Here is a 22549-nt window from a genome sequence, read left to right on the forward strand (position 1 = left end):
CTGGTTATTGGGTTAATTTATGTCTTTTCTCTTTTTTTTCTATTCACTTTGGTTAGAGGCTTATAAATTTGATTGATTTCAAAGAATCAACTTTTGATTTTAATGAATTTCTCTATTGTTTTTCTATTTTCTGTTTCATTGATTGTTCATTGATTTTTATTTATTATTTTCTTTCTTATGCTTACTTGGCTTTAACTTACTTTTCTTTTTCTAGTTTCTTAACGTGGGAGCTTGGAATTTGAGACTTTTCTTTTATTTTTTAGCATAGGCATTTCAGTGCTATAAATTTCCCCATAAGCACTGCTTTAGCAGCATGGTATAAATTCTAAAATGCTGTGTTTTAATTTTCATTAACTTAAAAGTGTTTTCTTCTTTCCCTTTTAATTTCTTCAACTCAGCTGTTATTTAGAAGTGTTTTAGATAGTTTCCAAATATTTGGGAATTTTATAGATAGCTGTCTGTTATTGATTTCTAATTTAATTTCATATTCTCCAGGAAATATATTTTGTATGACTTGAGTTCTTTTATTTATTTATTTTTTTTAATTTTTTTTTTCAACATTTATTTATTTTTGGGACAGAGAGAGACAGAGCATGAACGGGGGAGGGGCAGAGAGAGAGGGAGACACAGAATCAGAAACAGGCTCCAGGCTCTGAGCCATCAGCCCAGAGCCCGACGCGGGGCTCGAACTCACGGACCGCAAGATCTTGACCTGGCTGAAGTCGGACGCTTAACCGACTGCGCCACCCAGGCGCCCCTACTTGAGTTCTTTTAAATGTATTAAGATTTGTTTAGGTCTCAGAACTTGGTCTATCTTGGTAAATGATCCAAATAGTGTTAAGTGCTTTATACTTTTTTATATTTAATCTTTACAACAATGCTTACTATTATTCCCATTTTAATGGAGAGGAAATAGGTGATACTGTATCCCCATTTTAAAGAGAAAAGGCTGAGGATCAATCAATTTAAATAGCTATTTAATGCCAGACAGCTATTAAGTACTAGAACTAGAATGTGCTTCCAGGTCTGACAACAACACCAAGCTATTAACCACTCTTCCACAATTCCTCAATAGCCATTTCTCATTGCAATAAGCAGGGGAAAACCACTTCTGCTCAAGAGAGTATGAGTTCAGAGGTTAATTCCCTCTCTCTGAAAGTTCTGGGATCTATCTCCTAAATTGCTCCTTCCTAGCATAAACACAATTGCTTCAGTTGTTGCAGACATAAAGGTGGATTTTGTGTGATGGTAAGAGATGTTCTAATCCCCAACTACTAATTTGAGTCAGAACCTTGCTTCTGAGCCCTGCTGTTGGCTGATGCTCAATTACTAGGTCACTCTAAGAGCACCCAAGAACAAAGATTGACATAAGGTACTTTTGCCTCTTTGCAGGTAGCTGGGCAGGGCTGATTGCCCCTCAGAGTCCAATAATACCGAGGGAGGCTTTGGGCTAGCAGACTCTGTTTGTATGTTCCTTGAATTTACGTAATACCTTCAAGTCAATCTGGATTGAAATGACTATTTCCTTAGTCTTTTCTTGTATTTAACTGTCAGGCATTAAAAGCATCATCTTATTGCTAGTAAACATGGTTACAGTGCTTGTTCACTGGGACTGATGCCAACCTGGGAGCCTATTAGTCCAGTTCAACAAAAGAATTTTTGGTCATCTGCAGCTCCGATTATCCAAGTGATCTAGCCTCTTTCATACTCTTATTACCACAGTAATTTGACTCGGCTGTTAATGATCTTTCTGCCTGCATCCAAGGCCCTGCACAATGGGTTCATGTGAATAAATGTCTTCCAGGGGCATGTTCCACTTATATACAAAGTCAATTTAACTTCTACAGTTATTTGCAGGCACCCAAATTGTTCATAATTGACTACTTCCTAATGCCACTTAGCCTAAAATCTGAAAGGAAAGGATTGTGCTGCCTAAGTGAGCTGCTCATTCCATGGTGCCATTTCTGCACCACTTGAAATGCTAAATGGTCAGCACCAAAGAAAGGGAAAGAACTCCTGGGGATCTTCTTTGAGCACCTAAATCTCTAACCTTCCACTGAAGTAGACTGGCTTTTACATGCTAATTATTAGCCTGCAGATTGCTAAGGAGTTAAAACTCTTTGGTAAGAATATATAGTCCCCAGAAGTTACTCTGTGGTGTGTAGCATCTGATTTAAATTTCTTCTGAGGAACGTCGCAAAGGATGTAGGATGGAGTTCTACAGCAACTCCAAAGTCTAAAGAAACCACTATTCTAGTTGACAGGTAATTGCTTAGGTCTTTGCTTTTTCCTAAATGGAAACTACATGGTTGAAAGAAATCTTTCCTTAAGATTTTGCAAATTTTTGACAAGTCACTAGTTAGCAATGGCAAATCAGTTTTGGCTTATGTCAGTTGATTGGCTGGCATTAGATTTTTGGGGTTCAGTTTTGAGAATGATTCTGAGATCATTTTCTTTTTTCTTTCTTTGTTTCCCTTCCTTTTCTTTTCTTTTCTTTTCTTTTTAGAGAGAGAGAATGTGCATGCTAGGAGCAGAGGGTGAGGGAGAGACAGAATCTTAAGCAGGCTCCATGCCAGGCTTGATATCATGACTGTGAGATCATGACCTGAGCCAAAATCAAAAGTCGGACACTCGACCAACTGAGCCAACCAGACACCCCTGAGGCCATATTCTTGATCAATGGGAAAGAGTAAGGTGGTGATTGATTAGTGATGTCTGTCATGAACACAGTTATAAGGAATAATGGCATACCCAGAATGCTAGACTCTACACTAGGCACTGGGAATATAGGAGTGAACAAGACAGATACAGCTGATGAACTCACAAAACTCACAGGGTGGGAATGATGACTAAGGTCACTTCTTATTTTGTCATTTTAAAATTGTATGGTCCTTTTTCTGTCTACCACTGTCACTATTAATGAATTATTGTAAAATAGCCACAATGCCAATTAAGACACAGTTATCTAGTAGGAGAACCTGATAAGAGGAAAGGTGTTCATTACATCAAGTAAGACTTATCTTGTAGTTATTCTGTTCTCTTTCTCTTCAAGAGCGCACAGGTCAAGAAGACCTTCATCTGATGCAGATGCTCCTTGCCAAACCAGTACATTTCTCCATGGGGCTAGGTGGCTGCAATCCTAGCCAGGGTCAACTCTTGTTTATGGAGAATGGAAAACAGTGGACAGAAGAAGATTATCTGCGGAGGTGGAATGGTGGATTGCTTCTTCTCTGGGGCCACATGAGAAGGCAATTCCTGAGAGAGCAATCAGACCAGAACAAAGTGCATTCACCTTCTTGTTAACTGATCAACATCTGTTTCCAGATGTTTCCCTGTGCTGGTTATATAGTTTGTGCTCATTCAGATGCAAAGCCTCTCTCCGTGTAGCTCAGCAGATGCCATCAACAGCTCTTCAGTCTGGTAGGGATAGGCTCTGTCTGCAAGAGTCTCGTAACTGCAACCTAGCAATGCTGGCACCAAAGTCAGAGTTCGGAACTCACTGCAAAAGGCACCCCCTCGGTGCACAGATGATGCAGCGGATCAGTGTCTTTCTCACCATGGTGACAGCAGTTGACATGGAAACAGTTGTTCTCGCTTATATACATAATCATTGCCCCTCACTCAGGCTTGCCAAATGTTGAAAATATCTGTCTGCCCAGCATTCATTTCTTCCATCTCTAGGAAATGCACCAAGATTATCTTTTGGGAAATCATCTGGACTGAACATCCAAACCACTTGTTTTGGATATTATTTGTCCAAACTCAGCATGTGACCAATACCTGGTAAAACTGAGCCATAGGAATGTGTAACCAAGCCATTCTGAGCCCATGAGTGTCAGGTCCAGATTTTGCTAGAACGATTGGGAAAGTGACAGGGTTTTGCCTGACATTATATGCTGATGGAAAAGAAGCCTGTGGCGGCTGGAAGCTGTCTGTACCACCAGCTGTGTAGAACATGCTTGAAAATAAAGAAAATTTAGAGGAAAAAAAGAGCTGAGGAGCTAAGAGAGACACAATATGCTGATAAAATATGAACACCTGCATGCAGCCTTACTTGAACTTAAATACACCTTTTGACTTTTCAGGTATATGAACCAATTTTCGCCCCTTTTGCTTAAGGAAGTTTGAGTTAGGCTTCTGTCACTTGCACCCACAAAAGTCCTGATCAATATACATGTTTTCTCCCTCTGTGGAGATTTTCATAGGAATTGAGCAGAACTAGAGATACACCTTTGAAAGTTTCAGCATTTGAACAATCTACACCTTTCTAGAAGCCCTGCTTCTGGAAAGATATCAGTTCATCAGCACATGACTAGTTGATAATTGCTACCTGCCAAGCATTGTGTTGGACACCATGGTGAGGAAGGAAGAAGCCAGCCAGGGGCCCTGTCCTCACAGAGTTTACAGCCTGGGCAGGAAGGCAGCAGTAATACAAGTTAAAACTTAGAGCAGAAGTTCTCACCTTCAGGACCACAGCACACTGGTGAGTCACCATATATTATGAGGTATGCCACAAAGAATTTGTGACTCATGAAGCTAAAGTACCAATGTTAGCAGATGATTTAAAAAATAAACATGAATTAGAGTAGATTCAAGGTTATCGCAATAATAATGTCATATTCATTCATCTGGTTCTTCAGAATGCTTTCCTGAGTGGAGAGAAAGGGTTGACATAATAGCTAACACCCACATACCTGTGTCTCCGGGAGTGTACTGTTCTCAAGGATGCTATCCAACCTGTGTCCCCAAGCAATGACAATAATATCCAAGTGCAGGGGCAGAAGGAGTGGCAACAACAGGAGAATTGCCCGCACTTATTGTGCACTGTTTAGGCACCAGGTACTGTGCTGGGAGCATTAGAAGGGCTGTCTCATTTACTGTACATGAGAAAGCTCTGAGTAATTATCCTCCCCGTCTGGCAGATCAAAGAACAACCCAATGCTAAACAGTGTGACTCAAGCACAACCGGTCTTCCGAGGATGGGAGAGATCAGCATAGGCTGGATTCGTTGGAAAAGGGTCAAGGGAGGGTGTGAGCCTCCAACAGGACCACAAGTGACAAGCAGAATCTGCACAGGCAGGGAGGAAGGGGGTGGGCATGTGGGCTCTGATGTAAGTGAGACACCCGCAGCACACAGGTGCCCTTCTCACCGTCCAGGCACCTTTACGGCCGGTATCAGGACATTGTGAGACAAGTGCAACTGCCCAGCACCTGCCTGGCTCTTGTGTGCATTCCTTCCCTTCTCTGGGCCTTTGTCCGTGCTGCTCACTCCACCCATGCCCCCTTTGGTTAAGTGGCTCCCAAGAGACACTCTGGACACTCAGATCCTTTCTACCCTCTCTTGAGAAGTAGAGCTGTCCTTCCCTGGGCTGCTGGACAAACTTCAGGGTCCCTTCTGGCTGCCGGTTTCCTGGACTCCACACTGCGGTGCTCCCCCTTGGCCCAGCCCCAGCTGGAGACTTGTCCCCACTCTTCCTGTTGGCATGCCCCAAACTCCAGAGCAGCACACATACCTGTCCTGCACCCCCTCCCTCTGTTCCTTTCACTCAGCCAGCCAGCTTGCCTGTTAGCCAGCAGCCGGCATCCTGAAAAAAACCAACCAACTAACCAACCCCAAGTCTGCTCGCTTCCCTTGCCAAGACCTTTACAGTTAATAAAGAGCTTTTAGTAACTGCTCACTAAGTGCCCGGCACCATCCCAAACAGCTGTGTGTGTGTTGCTTCATCAGATCTTCCTCAAGAGACCTTGAAACAGGGCGAGTGCCACCTACACTTTACCCACCAGGAAGCCGTGGCTCCAAGAAGCGATGAAACCTATGTCATTTTCCAAGTGAAGTGGGTAGCATGAAGCCAGACACACTGGCTCTCCTGTGTCTGCCAAGGCCTCCGAGATCCAACCCCGTAGCCTCAGGCTCCCCGTAAGGCCCTCCACCATCAACCTTTGGGTTAGTTCTCTAGTCTTGACTTCCCACGTGGCCTCACAGCACACTCTGACCACTGGAGCAGACAAGGGGCAGTGGCCGGATGTCCTCTGCCTTGCCCCCGCCACCGTGCTGTTGCTTATCTGGGTTCTCTACCTGAAATGCCAGCCCTTGCCATCTCCGTTTGTCAATCCACCCTTTAAACACTGCCTATTCCTCAAGGTTTTGCAATACGCTCTGTCACCTCATTGTCATCCAAATTAATTTCTGCCATTTCCACATATATCTGTCATATCTCTTTCACGGTGCATCTCTCTTATTTTGCCATTATTTGGGGATAGTTATTTTATCATGAATCCATGACAGGCAGAAAGCAGGTTTTGTTCTTAGTGAGTTCCACCGAGGCATTTAGATCAGTGCCCTGCATGTAGGAGCCGCTCACGAAATGTTAGCAGAGTTAGCTGAATGGCCACCAAATCTACTTTCTCGAAACACCTTTCCACAACAGCCCACCTAAAGGGCTTGGAATGTCCACCAGTAGAGTCATTCCTCTGATCTAAAATCTTGCCTCCAGAATGTCTCTGCTGAAATGGGAGGATTAATTCATCAGAACCTTGGGTTATTAGTAACTCAACCACTAAAGTTAAACCATGAGGTGGTCTGGAATGAATGGACTTGTTTTCCAAGGTAAGCGATGCCTCATTTTTCACTGTGGACACACTTGAGGAACTGCTCCAATCTACTTCTTTCAGCAGTGAAATGATTCCCAAGTAGTTGTGGGCTTCCAGTCCATTCCCTGTGATAATTCAATAGCTATTTACAGAGGACAACATGATCTTTCTGGTTCTGGAGGTGACATGAGTGGAATGGGGGGACACAACACTCCTGGGGTTCTGGCCACGAAGCTTGCTGTATTCCACTCAAAAGCCCTTGTGCAGAAACCCTGCAATGGAGGAGAGAGTGCAAAAAAACTCCAGCGAGCTGAATGTTGTCTTTCAAATTTATGTCCACCTAAAACCTCAGAACATGACCTTTTTTGGAAACAGGTTCATTGTAGACGTAATTAAGTTAAGATGGACATCAAACTGGATTAAGGTGGCCTCAAATCCAATGACTGGTGTCTTTGTAAGAAGAGAAGAGGACATGTCCACCCACGGAGTAGAATATGTGGAGATGGGGCAGAAATGGGAGGTACTCAGTTACAAGCCAAGGAATGTCGAGTCTTGCCCACAGCTACCAGGAACTAGGGGAGAAACATGGGACAGATGCTCCCTTGGAGCCTCCAGAAAGAACCAATCTTGCCAACACCTTGATTTAGGGCTTCTAGCCTCCAGAACTGTGTGAGAATAAATTCCTGCTGTTTTAAGCCACCAAATTTGTCATGACAGCCTGAGGAAACTAGTATAGGCATAAACATGTACATGGGGCACCTGGGTGGCTCAGTCGGTTAAGTGTCCAATTTCGGCTCAGGTCATGAGCTTGTGGTTTGTGAGTTCGAACCCCACATCAGGTTGTCGTGCAAAGCCTACTTCAGATCCTTTGTCCCCTTTTCTCTCTGCCCCTTCCCCTCATGCTATCTCTGTCTCTGTCTCTGTCTCTGTCTCTCTCAAAAATAAACCTTAAAAAAAAAAAAAAAGGAATCGACATGTACAGGTGGCCTAACCTATACCAAGCACTTTACTTCCGCTACTACACAACCCTTAAGAAAAGAGTTATTACCCCCTTTTTATAGATGGGAAAGACCAAGAGGCAGAGAGGCTCACTAGGAACTTGTCTGTCACAAAGCTGGAAAAATGGAAAAGCTGGGTTTTCAGTCTTTGAAGCTGTATTAGGCTGTGGGCAATCTTCTTCCATCCCTTACACCCTCTCAATTTTCTTTCCTTTGGGGTTTATCAAGTACCAGGCACTGCTGCAAAAGTCTATATGCTGGTTCCCAGGGCAGTTCCCTTTGTTCACAGGTGTGTCCCAAGTGCACAGGGCAGCTCCTGGCCTGTAATAGTTGCTTCATAAATATGGCTGAATAAATTAATCCTCCCCAAATATCATGAGCTAGGTGTAATTATTATACTCATTTTACAGAAGAGGAAAATGAGGCACAGAGGAGGTCAGTAACTTGCCCAGAGTCCTGACCACTGGTATCAGATCACAGGGTGTGATTCCTTCCCTCACCCACATGCCAAATGACACTGACATTTGTAAACCCAGGTCCTTAGAATGAACTGTTCTTCATCATCTTCGCATCTCCATAACCACTATCATTTAGTGCTAGTGCTGGACAAAGTGTTTTGTAAGCAGTCTTATCTGAACCCTTATTGTATACCTATGAGCTAGTTACTACTAGCATCTGCTCTAACATACTGGGAACTGAAGCTTAGCAAAATGAAGTAATGATTCCAGTGTCACACCGCTGGTGAACAACAGGATCAGGATTCAAGGTCAAGTCTTTCTGATTCTAAAGTCTGTGCTCCTAGCCATCAAGTAGATTGCCTCTCTTAGCAGGAGCCCCACTAATGTGAACAACCCCAAAAGAATAGAAGCTAGTGGCTACTGCCCTGCCCTCCTTGCCTTTCCTAGGATCCCTCCTCCAGATCCACAGATGGAACTTCTATCTCTGCATAGCCTTGGATTGTCTGTGCTCACTCAGCTTATCTTGGGTTGGTTCTGTTTGCCTTCTGCCAGAACGTATAAGGTTCTTGCCTGGAGTCCTCTCCACCTTTCTTCACCTAAAGCTGAGGTTGGTTCATTTACTTGTCTGTCAGGGATGGGTTTAAAGATAGAAGAGGACCATGGATGCACCAGGGACGTAGCAGTGAAAAGGTAAATGCTGTTTCTCCTCTCAGGAGACTTCATCTAATGTTTTCTCTCTGCTAGTTCCCAAAAGTCCTATCTTATTTATTTCCCCAGGCAACTGCCAGCTTCATGCCATAGTGAACATTTTTTATGCAATCCCAAGATGCATTTTTTTCCTGAACTAAGGATACTTAAAACAAAGATTCGGTAATGATATTGCATTTTAACAGATTCAATATTCCAGAATAATAATCATAATAATAATATGGGAGAATTTCTGGCATCAGAAAATGGAGTAGCTTCATGGAGAAAGGTGGGAGGGCTTCTCACCCTTGGAATTGTACCATAGAGGTGGGTGTCCACCCGGCTTGTGAGACAGACTGGTTTTGCCTAGAGAGACCTTAGATTCTCTTTGGTCTGACTGAGTTTCTAAGAAGATTTTTTGAATTTGATAGAAAGAACAATAAGGAAACCCAGAGAACATCTTGACCAGCCTCCCGCATTCACTAATGGAGAAAATGGGACTCTCCAAAGGAAGTCACTTTCCAAGCTGACAAGCACTGGTTGACTGAGTCCCAGTACCTTCCCATACACACTATTGGGTCACCACATCAGTGGTCTTTCTGGATGTCCTCAAAATGCCCCAAAGTAGGAGAAAAGGGTTTTTCTTATGAGAAGGGAAGGAAAGGGGGTCATCCACAGCCTCTCCTGGAACTTGCCATTTATAATCATGTCAAGGAGACCTACCCTGGACTTGGCTCTGAAGCCCAGGAATAAAAATGTGAAGAGGAAGGAGAGGCTGAGAAGGGCCTTGATGCAGAGCAGGCAAAGGCAGCAAAGGTGGTGCTGAGTGGAACCAGGGCTTGAGGAGTTATCTCACCAGGAAGACAATAGATTTGGCAGATGGCCTCATCAATCCTACAAAGCTGGGGCCCCTCAGAGCAGACTCTTCTCACTGAATTGTTCATTCTCTGGAAAGGACAACCCAGCTTAAGAATAAAGCCAAATGAACACCTAGTCTAGAACCACATGTTGGAGGAGAGGGCCCTTCTCATCTTCTGTCATGACCCTATTGAGGACTGAGTCATGGAAACTCTAGAACCTTCTATATGTATCCCTACATCTAGGGTGCAATAGCAGCTACTCAATCAATATTTATTGAGTGAATGAGTCTCCTGGGAGGGGTAATATATTAACATATTATCTGCTGCTAATAGCTTTGTGCAAATTAGCTTAAAATTAAAATGAGCACCTCTTCGGCACTTTGCATCTTATTAAGGCAGCATATGCAGAATTTCATTTAGTTTTCACAGTATTGTTAGAAAGGCTGTATTTGTGATCTTGGGTAAATTATTTAACTTTTCTATGCCTTGGTTTCCCCATCTATAAAATGGAACGAATAGTGCCAACCTCATAGAGGTAGAATTAATGGGATAAAAAATGTAAAGCCTGAGAGTCTTTCCATAGGGACTGTGACCTCTATGTATTGTGGCCTGTTTCCCCATTCCTGGAAGATAGGTTAATAGGTAGTGACTTGGGGTGAGGAGACAGAACTGCGGTTGATGTCATTTCTTCACAGTCGCCATCTTGGACCCCAGCTTAGCTGGCAGACAGTATCCCACCAAGACAGAATGTGGGCTAGTATCCACTTCTGGCCTCACAACTTTAGCCCAGAACTTTGCTTTGGAAGGCATTAGAGATTCTTTTTCCTCGGTTGTTTACTTGTTCTCAGATCATGTGGAAAGCCCTCTGGAACCTTCTGACAATGTTAATATGGGGCCAGAAAACTGGTGACAGAGAAGCTGGGAGGAGAGTGTGAGATGGGCACAGGAATTGCTGGGGCCGCTGTCTTCTTGTCTTGATGTTTATTCTCCACATTTTTGTAAGCTGGATCTTCACAAGTGCCCAGGGGGTATTGCCAAGTCGAGTTCCCTCCCTCCACTCTGTCCCCTTCTGCCCCATACCTCTAGTCTGAGCCTGGTAAACGGGTCCCCACTCTTCCTGGCCCCACCTTCCTTCTTCTCTCCATGAACACTCTCTTGCAGGGGAATGGCTCTATAAACAACAGAGGCAAAGAAAAGAGGAGACACAAGGCACCAAGAGAGCAAAAGGGTGAGAGTGGACAGGAATGTAAAACAAAGAAAAGAAGTAGATGCTGGGCATGGGTGGTGGGGGGTGACAATAACTCAGAAGATGGATACCCAAGAGGTAGCATGGGTTCAGCCATTGATAGGGACTTAGAACTTGGGGCATTTCACATCAGAGGTTGCAAGTGGCTAGCCTATGGGCTGAATCCAGCCAAACACTAGTTTGGGGGCTCACACAGTGTTTTAAAATTTAAGAAACTTCTCATAAAAACCCAAATATTCAGCTTGAAAAATCTGGTCATGAGAGTTCACATTTCTTCACGCCAACAATGGACCAGAGCTGGATGGGGCAAATGCCATTCCCAGTTTGCCACAGGCCCCACCACTCTGTTGCATGACACTCAGCCTGGTTCTCTTACTTAAATTACCTTCCTAGTGCCTATAGTTACCTGAGTTTGAGAGACTTATTTTATATGTATCATTTTTAGCACCTGCTGGTGAACCCACCTTTTTCTGAAACTAGCCATACCCACAGTAAATGCACAGGCAATCACCATGAGATGGTTTTGAAAGGAAGAGTAGAGAAGGATGGAGGGAGAAGTAGATATAAAAAGGAAGAGAAAAATTTTAAGTGGGAAAGGAAAAAATCCAGAGCAAAGGACAGGGAGGGTAGACAAGCAGATAGAGAGTTAGAATTCTCCTTTCCCATCAGGCTCCCTGGCTCTCTGAATTTCCTTAAACAAGGCATGTGATCTTTGTGGGTCAGTAACTTTCCTCATTAGTATCAGGTTGCATCAACATGTTCATTATCAAAAAGTCAACTTTCCATGGGGCTCCTCTATAAGTAAATCAGATGGAGATTCTCAAATAAATTAATCAATGACAGCATGCTGTTTATTGTAGCCTTTCTAGGTGATTGATTTAATATTTATTGAGTCAAGAATATGTGCTACTGTATAAATGACACCATTACTACATTCTTCCAGCTTGAATTAATTTCTCAAGATAAGGCATTTGGTTGCAAGCGTTTCTAGGTTAAAGCTTTCATAAAGGGTGGTGGGGTTGTGTGAGTGGGGTAAGGACACAGAGAAAGGTGAGGTTTATTGTCAATTGTTCAGTAAAACATCAGTCAATCTTAACCACCCTTTAAATAGTTCTCGTCTCCCCGCCTACCTGATGTTTTGCCAATACTGCAGCTGATTTACTATAAAAATGCTGAAATTGGATGCTATTTCTGAAAGAAAGAGCTCTTATGCTAAAGAAATTTAAAGATTTTCTGTTCATTTGGGTCTATGAGGATTAGCTCTCTGATCAGATTTTCCTAACCCAGTCACCAAATTAGTCTAAAAATTACACGTTTCATTCATTTAGTGAATAAATCCTGAGCACCTACTATGTACCAGGCACTGTTCCAGGCTCTGGGACAAAAAAGGAAAGGCTCATGAAACCCCAAGCCCAGAGGGTAGAGACAGGCATTAAATAAACCCACACGGATGTAGAGTAATTCCCAATGGTAGGGAATGAAGTGATTTAAATGAAGCTGAGTAAGGGAGCAGAGGGGAGGGACTTTTTTAGAAAGATGCTCACCGAAAAGCAAATCTGCCCTGGTCCCCGAGTGATGAGAAGAAACCTTGCTAAAAATCTGGGTCAGGGTGCTCCTGGCAGAGCAAACGGCATTTGCAAGGTTTTTTGTTTGTTTTACATTTGTTTATTTGTTTTGAGAGAGAGACAGAGCTGGCAGGCACACGTGGGCGGAGCAGGGGAGGAGCAGAAAGAATCCCAAGCAGGATCCACACTGGCAGTGCAGAGCATGACTCGGGGCTCGAACCCAAGAACCGTGAGATCATGACCTGAGTCAAAGTCGAGTCGGATGATTAACTGACTGAGCCACGCAGGCACCCCAGCAATTGCAAGGTTTTGGAAGTCGGGAGGAGCTTGCTCCGTACAGGACGCTGAAGGGATAGCAGGCAGCATTGGAGCTGGGACACAAGGGCTCGCTGGAACTAGTGAGAAGATCAATTACAAAATATTTTAGGGACATACCGTTTTGCTACTTTTAAGCTCCAATACTAATTGGAAGCAGGCTAATAAATAACTGTACTGTAGAAACCCTTAGGGAGCTTACTTTGATGAATAGAGAAGTATTTGTAATTATCATAACAGGATTGTCTGTAAATAAATGCTTCTAAAAACGCCTAATTTGACATTTTAAAAACAATTTGTCCTCTTAAGCAGTTTAAACACACTGTCTCCCAAATGCTGTTAAGACCTTCCATTTGCATTCTAATTCTCCAGGCTCTTCCTTCCTCTTCCCCTCTCATAAGTTCTAAACAGCTCTTCAGAGCGTGGAGTTCTTCATAGATTTTGAAAAGGTCAACACTGGCCAAGTTCTTGCGTGAATTATCACAAATTCTTAATTGATAAAGTCTAGATTTTGAAGGCATTCCTAGAATAATAACAGACAATAGTTCTTGTATTAGTTACATACTCTATCAATTCATGATGTGGGTACATTATTAATGCCATTTTGAAACTGAAGAGTGCGAGGCTCAGAGAGGTTGTGTAACTTGGTCAAGGTTGCGTGGCAAGGAAATGGAGGAGTCAAGATTTAAAACCAGGTCCCTTGAGCTACCCACTAGTAAGTGTGGTAAGTACTCTGTATTAGAAGTAAAGCAGGGGTGCCTGGGTGGCTCAGTCAGTTAAGCGGCCAACTCTTGGTTTTGGCTCAGGTCATGATCTAACAGTTCTGGTTCTGTGAGATCGAGCCCTGAGTCAGGCTCTGTGTTGACAGCACGGAGACTGCTTGGGATTCTCTGCCTCGCGCTCTCTCTCTCAAAATGAATAAATAAACATTAAAAAAAAAAAAAAGAGGTTAAGCGACCTAGTTTATAATATCTGCTCTACCATTGACGAGCTCAGGACCTTGTCAGTGTCTAACCTCCCTAGAGCTTACTTACTTCATCCTTAAAGATGCTGCTCATGATACCTGCTTATTCTTTTTTTCTTAATTTTTTTATGTTTATTTATTTTTGAGAGAGAGACAGAGCATGAGTAGGGGAGGGTCAGAGAGAGAGGGAGACACAGAATCTGATGCAGGCTCCAGGCTCTGAGCTGTCAGCACAGAGCCCGACGTGGGGCCCGAGCCCACAAACCATGAGATCATGACCTGAGCTGAAGTCAGTTGCTTAACTGACTGAGCCACCCAGGTTCCCTACCTGCTTATTCTAACCAGAATGCATCCATTCCACAAACATCACCTACGAAAGTGGCAAGAAGTATGCCGGGGGTGCTGCAGGACTGGGAGAAAATAAGACGCAGGATCTGGCTTCATGGAGATTTCCATCATGTGAAAGGAGTAGATATTATTCCCACAAATAAGAGTAAAATTACAATGGAAGCAGGTGTTCTCAGTCTTTACACAGATGGACCTGGCCTAGCTTGAAAGTCCAGGGAAGGCAATCTGAGTAAGTGACTTTTTAAAAAATGTTTATTTATTTTTGTGAGAGAGAGAGAGTGCACGAATTGGGGAGGGGTGGGGGGGGCACAGAATCCAAAGCAGGCTTGAGGCTCTGAGCTGTCAGCACAGAGCCCAATGTGGGGTTTGAACCCATGAACAGTAAGATCATGATCTGAGCTGAAGTTGGGCGCCCAACTGACTAAGCCACTGAGGTGCCCCTGAGGAAGTGACTTTTGAACTAAGAGCTGAATGTTGAGAGAAGTTAGTTCCATGAAGGGAAGGTGGTGTCAAGGAAGATGTTCCAGGAGCAAAGGACAGACTGTGAAAAGGCCCTGTGGAGAGAGGAAACTTGGCCACTGTGTTTAGGATGTGAGAGTATGTGAAGAGAGAGGAAGCTGGAAAATTAAAGGGATCAATCATACAGGGTCATGTCAGGGTCCTAAGGGTCCTGACATTTTCCATATTTTATGACTTTTTTGTGTTGATTCCTGCCTTAACCCTGCTACCTTCTTTTCTTTCAAAAGAATGGGAAAGTCTGCCTAAGAGGGTGCCATGCCCAGGGCCTTGGCACTGGTTCTGGTCAATCTCCATTGTGTGTGTGGCCATCACAATGGGGCTCCGACCTGGCATTTGGGGCCCTAGGAACCTGCTGCAGGTCAGTGAGACAGCACATTCTTGTCTGAGACAAGAAAGACCCTGACATCTGTTCCTTGGCAAAAGAGCAAGACCTTCCAGGAAGGCCCAGTGGCCGAGGACTCGAATGCTGGAGAGGAAATTAGTTTCAGCAAAAACACAGGGCTGAATGTCAGGCCCCTCCTTCCTGCCCTGGGAACTGACCTGGCTGCTGATGGTGGACTCCAGGAGACAAAGGGTCGTGTAGGCGCTCTGTGTTATGGCCCCCACCAGCCCCCAAATATTTTTCATTTCTGATGGTGTGATGAAGGATTCAGGCTGCTGGGCTCCTGCCTTAATCACATTCATTCCACTTTGTTAGGGAGGGCTGTTTTCTGGAGCCTCTGAGGAAATAAAGATGATGAATAGAGGGAAATCACATTCTTTATTAGCATGGATGGGCAGACAGATCCCAGTAGTAATTAATCCCAGGATGTTTACAAATTTTTTCTTCTTTGTCAACCGAGAGTTGGGGTTTGCCATTGTTGCCTTAAAGGAAGAATGGAAGTTGAAAAGCCATGTTAGGAAGAGGGATGGCAAAATATTGATTAATCATCCAGTAATGCTTAATGGAAAGCAGTGTCCTAAACGTCAAGATCCCAGGACCCTAAGGAGAAACAAGTTACAAGCATGCAGGACACTCTTAGGAAAGCTCAGAAAATTCCATGGCTTAATCCTGAGTTAGCAAAGACTTTTTTTTTTGGATAGTGAAAAGGGGGATAAATAGAATGTAAGGACCCCCCAAACAATACAAAACAGCTATAAATGCTTATGGAAATTGGATTGTTTCAGGACTTTTGTGAGTCATTAAGGGTCAGGCAGAAAATCCTTTTGTTCCAATCTTGGGATTGTTCAGCATTCTTCCAGAACATCCATGTTCTCTTTCTTGCCTACTAAGGACTGGAGAATGGCTAAAGGGTAGTCATTCTGACATGATTTGGGTTGTTTTGAGCTTTGGGGACACTATTATGAACATCAATTCTTTTTATGCTCTGACCCAAGAATAGGAGATCCAAGTCTCGGTCCTGGCTTGATAAAGCATGAATTGTGTGACCTTGGGTGAGTCACTGCACCTCTCAGAACCTCAGTTTACTCATTGAAAAACCAAGGGATCGTGGCCCTGTACAGCTTGAAATTTCCATGTGGCTGAATTTAAAGTCTGTGCTTACAGCAATTTTAGGGTATTGGACTGAGTATGTAAGACACCCCTCATGCTTTTAAAATGTATCTTGAATGTGAGAGGTTGACTTGTGGAGTGGTGGTGGGAAGTGTTAAAAATAAACACCTAAGAACTATTTGTAACTTGTACACTGAATATATAGATGTTCCTAAAGAGTTCTACAATGCTTAAAACGGTTTGTTCTTTCAGACACTTTAATTATACTCTTCAAAGGTTTTGTTTGTTTTTTGCATACATTCTCACTTTGTTTTCAGCTACCTTCTTCTTAAAACATGGGAAGATCCGTCAGCCTCAACCAGTAGATTGAAAATTTGTACTGTCTGAATTAGGGAAACTTATGCTTTCCAGAGCTCTGAGCATCTCATCTTGAATCTTCTAAGTTCTGGGAAGCTCCAAATCCATTTGCTGGGGCAAGAAGAAAAAAAAAAAAAATCTTGGAGGGTATCCAAAAGAGAATTAGACCACATTCCCAGTGGTCTTCTGGTCAACCCTTGCCTTTTTTTGATTTGACATGGGTCCTGCCCATCACACTCAGCTCATGAGAAAACGGCCGAGAAACACCCGAAGTTTTAAGCAAACAAACTCTACTTCACTGGAGATGCGTTATTATGCATTAGACTACCGGGCAAAGCTAATATTGGCAAACAATAAATAAATAAAGGGAAACACAAGGTTTGTTTAAAGATGGAAAGTGAGGAAGAACATCGTTTTCTCTGTCTTGGGACTCAACCTCCACTGTGAACCAAAAACTAGAGTTCACCACACTAATATTCAAAGCCTATTGAACCATATCGAAATCTCTATATCTAAATATGCTGCCAGCTGACCTTGAACAGTGCCAATATTTCACTTGGTTCAAACCCATATTCTTTTCTCTTGCTCACAGAATTGCCTAAATGATTTGGTAGCCAGCTTTTCTCACTTGAAGAGTCTTTAGAAATGGGGTGTGTGTGTGTGTGCATGTATGTATGTGTGTGTGTGTGTGTGTGTGTGTGTGTTGTGTGGCAGTGAGCAAGATTAGTGCTCTTAGTTTTTTGTAACTCGAAATATCTATTTGTTAAGTTGCCATTCAGGTCCCTCATATCTTTGGTATGCGATAAAACACAATTTTGTGGATTCGAGGGTTTTCTTTCTTTCCTTGTGCTTTCTCTCTTTCTTTTTTTGTTACAAAAACCAACACAGCTGCAAGGACTTTCACATCCAATAACCCAAGATAGTTCCTGTTTGCCCAGTTCCCAGATAAAAGAAAAACAAAACGAGTGTGGGGTGGTTTATCGTTTTTTGAAACAGGATACATTTTTCCCATGTTCAGATCTGAAAATACTTGGCTGTAATTTAATCTACCTTTATTAGATTACACAGTTATGTCCACAAAACTGTGGAAGCCATCCTAAATTAGTAAGGTCAGGGAAGAAGCAGGCTGAGATGTGAGAATTCCTGCTGCTCCTGCCTGACGTGCCTTCTGAATGGAGAGGCAAATCGTGGGCAAAGCATTCGATTCACCAGGGACATCACCCCTCGAGTGCCCCCAGTGGGAATTTACCTTCTACTTCTTCCATAATGACTTCAGAGTAACCCCTCACTTAAGGAATATGTTAGATAGCTGTAGAACAGGCGAGAAATGGCCAGGTCATCCAAAAGTTATCATTTACTGGTCCAAAAATACTTTAAGCCTGGAGACCCCTACATACAGTTGTCAGATAAAATATAGGACACCCAATAAAATTTGTATTTCAAATAAATAATTATTTTTAGAATGAATATATCCCAAATATTTCATCGGATATACTAATACTAAAAACTTATTTGTTGATTATCTGAGATACACATTTAACTAGAAATCAGTATATTTTTTAAATGTTTATTTATTTTGAGAGAGAGAGAGAGAGTGTGTGTGTGTGTGTGTGTGTGTGTGTGTGTGTGTTTGAATGAGCATGAGTTGGGGAGGGGCAGAGAGAGAGGAAGAGAGAGAATCCCAAGTAGGCTCCAAGCTGTCAGCACAGAGCTTGACAGGAGCTGGATCCCATGAACCTTGAGATCATGACCTGAGCTGAATCAAGAGTCAGGCACTCAACCAACTGCGCCACCAAAGTGCCCTGAGAAAACCTATATTTTTATTTGCTAAATCAAGCAACAAATCAAATCACCACAAAAGACCCTAATACCATTTTTAATAATAAAAACTAAATTAAATTAAATTATAACCCATGTAGCAGATCTGAAACTTAGGTCATAGATACAGGTGTGCAAGATATATATATATATATATATATATATATATATATATATATTTTTTTTTTTTTTTTTTTTTTTTCCTTTTTTTAAAGAGAAATATGTTCTGCCTCTGGGTGCCCAAGGCAGCAGGCAATTCAGTTTCTGTCATTATGGGATCCTGCCCCTTCCCATATCAATCCAGGACCTATTCTTAGGTAGTGTCCTGAGAATAGGGTTAGAGATCCAAATTCTAAGCTGTCATGGTGGCCAGTGACATCCTCCTGGCTTGGAGGTCAGTGGTCACTTTAGGTATGGGTGCTCTATTTTGAGTCGTGTGGGACTAGGGCAACTTTTTAAATTTTTTTGAGACAAAGCAGCTCTGTACTTAGGAGCCATATTTTGGTCAATGATTCTCCATTTGAACACTGACTTCTTTTTAAATTCCATGAACTCTCTTTCTTTCTCCTCTGGTTAATTTTGAAGACATTTTCTGACTTCTGGTTGCTCTCAAAAGTACAGTTTCTTGAATAATTTGGGAGCTTTTATAAAAAACAGGAAGAATTTCTGTCTTTAGGTAGTTCTACTACTCTCTGTCTCTCAGACACAAAAGAATCCCTAGGGAAGTAATTCTTCATGGGTCTGAATACCTGCTTGAAATGGAAGGAGGTAAAAACAAGAAGATTGTAGATGAGATTATTGTTCAGTATATATGCCCTTCTCCCTCCATGGGAGGAGTCTTCTTCTCTTACCCAGTGATGCTGGGATTTGTCACGTGACTTGCTTTGTCCAATGGGATGTTGATGAACATGATCAAGATAGGGCTTGAAATGTGCTGTGTGGTTGGCTGTACTCTGCCATCACCATTGCCACATATCCAGGGAGGATAAGAGACCTAGACAAACTCACAGCTTAAAGCAAACCAAGTGAAGTCCAGCCCAGATCAGTGGAATCCAGCCAAATTTCAGGCACATGAACAAAAAACAATTTTGATTATCATACACTACTGGGTTTTGGGGTAGTTTGTTATGCAAAATAACTAACAACAGATAGGGGTATAAATGAAAAGTCATATTTTAGTAGATTAGTAAATTGTCTTGACACACTTAATGCTCAGCCATGATATTAAAACATTTATTGCTTCCAAAAATTCCAGGCATATGCCTGGGATCTTATGGCACTCTCTCTTTCTCTCTCTGTCTTCATAATATTTTATATCATTCTCTAAGTTATTTCTTCTAAAAGCTTATGTTCATTTAAAGCTTGTAGTTTACAAAGTGCCCTCCCATCCATTATTCCATTGGATCTTTTTTTTTTTTTTTTCAACGTTTATTTATTTTTGGGACAGAGAGAGACAGAGCATGAACGGGGGAGGGGCAGAGAGAGAGGGAGACACAGAATCGGAAACAGGCTCCAGGCTCCGAGCCATCAGCCCAGAGCCTGACGCGGGGCTCGAACTCACGGACCGCGAGATCGTGACCTGGCTGAAGTCGGACGTTTAACCGACTGCGCCACCCAGGCGCCCCCAATGGGATCTTTTTAACAAGTCAATGGTGAGGTGAGGTGAGGTTGGTATTACTAGTGACATTTGAGAGACAGGGAATTGATTCGAAAAGAGGTCAAGGATTTGCCACGGGGAACAAAGGCAGTTCTGGGTTCCAAATCAGAACTGGGACTTCAATCAAGTCTTCTCATACCTCTTGCAAGGGCTTCTCCTACCACAGGGTGTTGCCCCTACAACACCCAGCACAGGGATGAGCATACTATATTCTTAGTAAATACCCGAGAAATGATGGGGGCATCAAATCTTTTGGCTGGAAATGTAAGTGTGAGGCCAAGAAACATCTCACTAGAGGTTCTCTCCCCATGGCCTCTGTTAATGCTTCTCAAAACATATGTTAATAAAAGTTGGGGAGTAGGTGTGTAGAGGGATAGAGGTGGAAGGGTTTGATGCTATTTAATATGTTTTAGAAATTCTGGTTTAGTAAATTAACTGTCTTTTCTGCAATGCTTTAAGTGGGTTTGAAGAGCTTATTTGCGTTACTTTCTAGATGAGAGTACAGTATAATGCCTTTCTCTAAGTTATTGGACCATGGAAACTTCCCACCAGAAATTATCTTGCTGGATTAGGGTTCCATAGAACCCACTTTGGGAAACACCAGCCTATGCCATTGAACTGCCTTGGTTCTGCCCTTGGCTCTCCCTTTTGTACCACCCAGAGTTATTTGTACATCAGGCACCCTCTGGGGCTTTCTCAAGCTTTTGTTAATGACTCGGTTCTAATTCTAAGAAGCTTTTAACTTAATGGGATGATAACTTGGTGTATTAATTAAGGCTCTTTTAGTTGCAAACATAAAAAGAAACTCTGGCTAACTTCCTTGAAGATATTAGGAAAACTCACAAAAATCATAAGAGTTGCCAAACAATTAAGATTTGAAAAGAATAGGAACCGGGCAGTTTTGCCCTGGGAATCCCTGGAGCTGCCACTCAAATAATTCTGCTTGCAGAGACATCTCTGTCCACATCTTTCTGCTCAGGTTTCAGGTTCTGGAAGGGAGAATCTGATCTTTCTCACTTGGGCCAGACATCTCTGCCCCAGGACCATTCAGGCATGAAAGAGAGCACAGAAGGCGCCACTGAGGAAACCCCCATGATCTGGGTGGTTCAGTCCCATCTTTCAGGGTCATTGGTTTGAATGGAACTCAGTAGGGTCATTGGATTCATACAGCTGTAACTACCTTTGGAAAGTCCATTACATTTTTCTCTAGGGATGGAAAGCATTGTTGATTTTTCCCAAAAATTCAGATTTCCCAAACTAAAACTCATCCTTGGCCTTGGAGAAGCCCTTTGGCAAGTAGAGTATCTCCTGAAAACAACAAACAGTTGCTCAGCAGCAAGTGGTATGGTGTTTGGTTGAACTTGCCCACATTTTCCAAATCCTGTCTTCCTCTCTCCTCTTTGGCCAAATGCAGGCAGTTGAATTCCCAGAATTCCCAGAATTCACTGTGCATGTGCTGCCACTCCACAGATAGACAGAGATGGATCCATACACTAGCCCTAAGCAAACCTTAGAAGTAAGAGGTTAATATCCTTCTTGTTCATTACTAAAAAGTGGATGAGGTCATCAAGGATGTGTCTTTGAGCAAAAGGATTGCTTGGGTGCAGGGAGGGTGGGGTGCCCTATTTGTGATGATTCAAAAGCAATTTAAACTGCTTTTTAAACAAGTCAAACTGAGGTTTTATTATGCTTTCTGAAATTTCAAATTCAGAAGCAAATGAGGCATTAAAAAAAAAATAAGCCTCCAAGGGGACCACCACCTATTACTATGCTATACTGTGGGGTTTTATTTGAATATATTTTGTTTTTATTGCTTTGTTCTCTTTCCTCACTATGATTTACAAAGCAGTGTGGGAAAATGGTTAATACAGAATAAAAGTTAAAATTAAAACCACTTTTTCCACTACGGTGCTATCTCCTTCCAACCCCCTCATCCCTGGAGGCCTGTTCAACTGAGTTTAGTAGCACAAAGGCTACTGAGTTCCAGAACTATATTCATAATCTACCTAAGTTGGATTGATTTCCTAGCGTCAGGACAAGGTAAGTGATTAGCTGGTTTTGTTGATAATATGGAGACCATTGATAAATAATGGAATAAGTTCATTTTAAGATGTCTGTACAACTCTGGGAATTTGTGGGATTTATTAAACTATTCAGGTTAGCACAAATAACTTTGTGTTTAGAGATGAGCCTGCTTTGGGGCCCAAATAGTTCCCAAGGAGAACGATTACTGCTCATTGCTCTGTCCCATCAGACTTGTTAGATTGGCAGGGACTGCATCTGCTGTTTCTCTCGGCCTGCCTGGGTCTTTCCACCTTGAGGAATAGGACCTTATCAGAGAGGTATCCCGCATGCCAACCAGGGACCAGGTCCAAGCTCTTCAAATCACCCAAGTCTTTTTTGAACACTTACTATGTGTCAGGCAGAGTTTTGGCCACTTTTACATCTACCACTCAACATTTTATAGAACATGTTAAAATCCCATTTTACCTATGAAAATTTGAGAATCAAAGTGATTAAGGCTTTTTTCTTGGTCAGACAGTTCTACTCCCAGTGATAATAATAATCCAATTAGACAGAACAGAAGGTTCCCTCAGACTATGGGATCAATGTGGAAGACTGAACCTGTACTCATGAGATAAATAAGTTAAATGCAATAACCACAATATATCTG

At 42.6% G+C, this 22549-nt stretch overlaps 1 long non-coding RNA gene across 1 annotated transcript in view; it reads left to right on the top strand.

Annotated features, from left to right (window-relative positions):
- The window catches only part of LOC115522636, a 44642-nt gene extending 39666 nt beyond the window's left edge, over positions 1-4976 (top strand). The window contains exon 3 of the long non-coding RNA XR_003971527.1: positions 3053-4976. This is a non-coding gene — a long non-coding RNA (uncharacterized LOC115522636). The remainder of the gene's footprint in view (positions 1-3052) is intronic.
- The last annotated feature ends 17573 nt before the right edge of the window (positions 4977-22549 follow it).

Source organism: Lynx canadensis, chromosome A1, assembly GCF_007474595.2.
Source record: "Lynx canadensis isolate LIC74 chromosome A1, mLynCan4.pri.v2, whole genome shotgun sequence".
Lineage (NCBI taxonomy): Eukaryota > Metazoa > Chordata > Mammalia > Carnivora > Felidae > Lynx > Lynx canadensis.